Here is a 6,118-nt window from a genome sequence, read left to right as displayed (position 1 = left end):
CACCATCAGGGCCCTGGGCTCACAGGAAAGGACAGAAGAGAAGACAGAGGGCACCGGGAGCAGCACGGCCCTGCTCTGGACCCTGGGTCATGAGGCCACGCTGGGCCTGGGTCTCCTGTCTGCTCCTGCAGGAGTGCGTACCCTCCAGCTGCTGTAACAGACCCCACATCCCTTCTCTTAGAGTCTCTGACCACAAATGTAGATTCCGGGGGTCAGAAGTCCAACATGGGTCTCTCGGGGGCTCAAGTCACGGTGTCAGCAGGACTGGTTCCTTCTGATGCTCCAGGGACAATGTTTCCTCTCCTCATCCAGCTTCCAGAGTCCACCGTCCTCCTCGGCCCACGGCCCCTCTGCATCTCTGAAGCCAGCAGAGCGACACCGTCCAGTCTCTCCCCACCCAACAGGAGAACCCCACAGGGATGCCGGCCCCCACCCAGACCATCCAAGGCCACCTCCCCATCTGTAGAGTGCTTTCCACCGTGAAGGGAGCTCCCGCCCAAGTTTGTCCTGAGAACTACTCTCTGGACATCGTGGGGGTATCACCCTGTACACCTCAAGGTCCTCCCCTCTGGAAGTTTCTTAAGATTCTGGGCAAGGGCGTGAGGCCTCTCCCAAGCTCCCTATCTGCCGCGGTGCTGGCTGATGTTCAGGGCGGCCCGTCTTCCCCACGACCATGCTGTCCTGTGCGGCCTGCCCGCTCCCACACATGTGAGGCCCGTCCCCGTCCTGTCCACGGAGGGCTAAGTGGGGCTTGGGAGTGCTGACTGGCCTGTCCACGGTCATACAGGAGGGAATGGCAGAGCTGGGTCCCTGACCCGCGTCCTGCCCGAGCCCAAGGCCGTGGCCGCCTGGATGGAATGCCGCCCTGGTGTCTGAGGTGGCACTAAACCACACTCAGCTCCGTGAGTCAGGATGAACCCAAGACTTGCCTATCGAGCTCCTCAGCCCACGACTCTCACTCGTTGCTGGTGGGGATACAGAATGGCTCGGCCACTTTGGAAGACAGTTGGGCCTTTTTGTCACAAAGCTACACGTCGGCTTAACCTGCGATCTATAGTGGCGCTTCCAGGGATCCATCCTTAGGACCTGACAACCAACATCCACACAAACGCCTGCAGACCCACCGGGGCAGCCGCGTTCACGACTGCCGGGCAGGACGAGGACCAGAGCAGCCCAGGTGGCAACGGAGCTCCTGGAGCTGCTGTTGGAGCCTTTGAATGAGGACAGGGTCCAGGCAGGAAAGGTCACACCCGCCGCCATGGGGTCCTACTGCCTCCCGCCCCCCTCCCACGCGGCGCCCTTGCTGTCCTGACCCTCTATGTTCAGCTGCTCCCAGGGCAAAGCCCTCCTGCCCTTGGCCAGGGTCCCATGTGGTCCTGAGCATTGATACAGAGCCCACCCGGTGATGCTGGCAAGGACAGGAGCACACGCTCCAGCAGGAATGTGGGAGACTGTGTGATAGCGTGGCCAAGTCGAACACGTGCACACAGGTGACTAAGAAATCTAAATTCTGACGTGTGTGTGCACATGTACCAGGACATGTACGCGGTGCCATCGGTGACAGCCAAACCTGGAACCAGACCGAGTGCCCAGCTGTGGAAGGAGGTAGCAGTCATGACGGGGTCACTGCACGGGAGGCACCCCGGCCATGGAAGTGAATGAGTGACCGAGGATAGCACGTCAGTGGGGCCGGCTCTCCAGTAATGGTGAGTGACTGAAGTTGGACACAGAGGGAGACTTAGCGTGTAACTCTAGTGTGTGACACCCCTTGCCAGGCATGTGTTCAGGGGCTGAGTGCTGGTAAACGTACAGATGAAAACAGGGGAGTGGTTACCCGAGGGGTGCAGGTAGTGCTGGGCCTCCAGCTGACATCATCCCCCTCGGTGTCCGTGGGGTGCAGGCAGGGTCAAGAGCCAGGAGGCTCCCCACCCTAAGCATCCTCTCTGTGGCTTCCCACCCACCTGCCAAGGGAGGAAACTGAGTCACACTGCTGCGAGCCTGGTGGAAGGGGCAGGGACCAACCTTTGGTGCCGACAGGTCGGCAGGCCTGAGACGAGGGAAGTGATCCCAGCCAGCATTCTTCACTCTCAGGAAACGAAAGGCACACTTTAGGGAATTACCTTGAGTTTCAGAACGACCTGTGTCCTGCACCTTCCCCCAAAACTTCCGAAAAACAGGCTCTTCTTGAGTAAACTGTGTCTTGGCTGGAAGTCCTGCAGCTTTCGCTGGGCCAGATAGTTGTTGCAATCGTTTTCCTTATGCACATGGGCCCTGCTTTGCTTCCCCAGACTTCTGGAGGGGCCCCTGCCCGCCACCTATGGCAAGCCCGGGCCCAGCCTGAGCTGCCTCCCCACCAGCCCCCCAGTCCTCCCTGTCCATCAAGGCTCTGCCCCTGCCCCGCCACTGCATGCCCCTTCGCAGTCCTGGGAGCCCCCCTGGCCTGTGTCCCCTGCTGGCACATGGGTCACACACTGCCTGAGCCCAGGGCCTGCCCAGAAGCAAGCACACACTCATGCATCAGGAGCTGTTCTTTAAGCTGGTGCCATGTGTGAGGGATTCAGTGCAGAGCAAAGCAGACCCTGTCCCTCCCTGGTGAAGATGAGCATCTCCCATGGGGCTTCACCCTGGCCCCGTTGATATGTGGGAATGGATAACTCTAGTTGGGTCAGTGGGGAGGCTGTCCTATCCACTGGAGGGTGTGAGTGGCATCTACCCATCAGATGCCAGCAGCTCCCACCTCTCTAGTCGTGACAACCAAAAATATCTGCGTGTCCCCAGGGGTGAGCCCCTGACAAGTGATGAGAATAAGACCACTAATGCAAAGAAATATGGATGCTTCTCAAACCCCAACTCCTACAGCCCTGGGAGGAAGAAGTGGCCCCGAGGTGTGCCAGGAACTGTCTTGGCTCACACTTAGAGGGGTAGTATCAGGGGCCTGGCTGCGTCCCCTGTCCTGCTCCCTGCTACCAGTGCGTGGATGGGTTTGGAGAAGAGACGAGTGTCATCGACACATGGAAACTCAGGAAAGAGGACTCCTCTGCGTGAAGAAGATGCCAGTGATCAACCCACACCAGCAAGGGCCCCGGGGGAGATTTGCAGCAGCTCAGTATCTCCAGTGCGGGCGGGTCTGAGGCAGAGCATGGCACACGGCTCCAAAAAGCTGAGATCAAGGACCAGGCGGGAAGCATATTCAGCTCTGGGGGCCGAAGCAGTCTCCGTCATTAGCACCACAGCAGGCATGGGAACATGCAAACAAGTGAGCGTAGCCAGGTTTCAGTTAAGCTCGACAACAGGCGGTGGGCCAGGTTTGCCGGACGCACTGAGACCTGGTGGAAGAGAACCAGAAGAGAATGTGCAGAAGCCAGGACTGGCAGGAGCAGAGCTGTCACCACCCAAGGCGGTGGCACCCAAAGGGACAAGAAGAGGGAACGGTTCCTGGGGCCCAGGGACAGTCATGTGCAGACTGCTGCCTTGGGAGCAGCACGGCTAACTCCGGGAACTGCATGGAGAAGGCCGGCCTCTCTCCTCCCACCCTCTGACCTGCTGGGCTACTTCTGGCTGATGAGGCTGGAAGCCAGAGGGTGGGGGAGCCTGCTAGCACTCCGGGCAGTCAGCATCAACTGGACACTGTGGGGAGAGGCCCTCTTGGGAATCTCTTAGCTCCCTGTGTCCAATTCCACACCCACTGAGCAGTCTGCCAAGTTGCTGCCCACACCACCTGCCCACAGGGAGAGGCTGGCCCCAGTGCTCCACGTCGGGCACCAGGCCAGGCCTAAGCACTGTGCGTGGATGACCTCGTGCCATCCTCACATCAACCCCTGAGGGCAGGGCAGCTACCCTCACAGCAGCCATGTGAAGTAGGAGTGACACATCATTTAGAGCCCAGGATACTGAAATTTGAGGAGGGAGAGTCATTTCCACGGTGTCTCACAGCTAATCAACAACCCAGGCAGGATTCGAACCCTCAGCCCATGTATCTGCCATTTGTGGCTGCACCTGGCTGAGAACTGCATGCTGCTTTCCCCACCTTTGTTCCCCCTCACTTCCCCTCTCCAGACCTACCCCTCCGCTCCCCACCTGGCCTGTCGCCCGGTCCCCAGTCCCCTGGCCTCCGTCCCGTGGCCCTGTCTGACCCAGTGATGCAACAGCCCGGCCAGCCTTGCAGTTGAAATATTCCGAAATGTACAGTAGACCAGGCCATCTGCTTCCTGCAAGCATTGCCTCTGCCCCTGTCAGGACCCCGAGCAAACGTGCAAGTGCACCAAAGCAACAGTCATTTTATTTCTGGGCTCGGGATTTCTAACTGGCCCGGATTGCTCAATGCTTGTTTTGGACCGTGGAGCAGGGAGGAGGTCAGGAGGAAGGCTCCTGCAGGTGCTACAGGAAGGGAAATGATGAACAGAGGGTGACATCTGGGGCTGTCCAGCGCACCGTGATTTCTACCCCCAGAAGATCTCCACGAGAATAGCAGAGTCCCTTCCTCTCATGCTTCTCTGAGACATGCTTATGTTCCAGAGCCTTTGTTCTTTCCTGCTCCCTCGGGTCCTTACAATTTGGAAAAAGGAGGAGAAGAGAATGCCCTCCACGTAGAGGCGGTTGATGCGTGTGGGAGCAAAGCCAGGACCTGGGGGCTGTCTCAGAAATGTCCCTCCCGAGGAAGCCTAGCTCCACAACCATGAGCAGTCCCAGGTTAGCTCAGATGCCCTGTTTTCACTGATGAGATCCCCGAAGTCGACTCACACAGCTCACCCATCCCGGCAGTCGTGAAAAGTCTTCCCTTCTCCTCTGTGCCCTCCACACGCAACCTAAGACTCCCCGCACGCGGGCGTGGCACTGGCTGGCCATTCCTGGTCCCCTCGCTCTCTCCCTGCACATCAGCTCAGTCCCACTCCAGCCAGAAGCAACCCGTCTGGGAAGGGGGGAGAGGCAGAGCTGAGCTTCCAGTACAGCGCTCTCCCCGGAAGACCTGCAGGAGGGAGAGGTCTGGGAACACCCCATCATTCCCCATCATTCCTGCTGCACTCGTCTAACCCCGCAGGAACCTCTGGGAGTGCTCTCCTTTTCCATTTTGTGCAGGAAGGAGGTGATGGGAAGGGAGTGAATGTGTTTTGAGCACCTGTGATGTGCGAGGCAGCTTGGAAGACCCGTCTCCCTGAGCCCTTCCCGGCCACGTCCGGTGCCACCTGTTTCTACTGCCAGAGCACTCACACGTGGGCCCCTCACTCAGAAGCACCAACCGTGCGCCTCTGCCCGCCAGGCCTGGTGGAAGCCGGTCCTCACCTTTGCTCCAGAGCAGACAAAGAATAAGAAATTACATGATGATCAACCATTGTGGTATCATTATTTCCTTAGTTATACAATTTCCACATAGTTTTAGTCATTATATAATCATTGAATAATTCCTATATTTATAAAATTAAATCTAATGAGAGATAATCAAAGAATTCTAGAATAGGCAAGTACATAAACAATTTATCATATTACTGTTTAATAATTAGCAAATAATTGCATATAGTTAGTTAATATAAATGAGATTTTTCTTAGACCTATTAAAAGTCTTATCAAAATTTAAGAAACATTTAAATTAAAAATTATTAATTTTTAAACTTATTGAAATTTAAGAAAAAGTAAATTAATTACATAAATGATAAATTAAATATAAATATACTGTTTTTTTAGCACTTACAGTGGCCGGGTACTGATGTAAGCCCTTTATCCCCACAGTCTTACAGATGAGGTGACTGAGGAACAGAGAGTTTGAATGATTTTCTCTAGGACCCACAACTGATGAGCCCTGAGCTGGAAGCTGAACCCTGGGCTGTCTGGCACGTTGTCCCTCTGCGAGAGGGTAACAACACTTCATGGAGCAGCCAGTGTCCCAGCAGGTCCCCTGACCCTTCCTGCTCCAGTTAGACTGCCAACCCCAGCTGCCGGCCCCTGCAGGGGGGCTGAGGCTTCTGTGGCCACCAGAGCCACCTTCTCCCGCATTCAAGCAGGTGGAAACCAAGTCACTAACAGCTCTGGGAGCAGCCTCACCCAGCCCCTGGTGGAAGGGGGTGGACGGGGGCCTGGCTCCCTGGGGCTAACACTGTGGGACCCGTGCACCTGGTCATTCCCA

Source organism: Canis aureus, chromosome 3 (genome assembly GCF_053574225.1).
Source record: "Canis aureus isolate CA01 chromosome 3, VMU_Caureus_v.1.0, whole genome shotgun sequence".
Lineage (NCBI taxonomy): Eukaryota > Metazoa > Chordata > Mammalia > Carnivora > Canidae > Canis > Canis aureus.
This window is presented reverse-complemented; position numbering follows the sequence as displayed.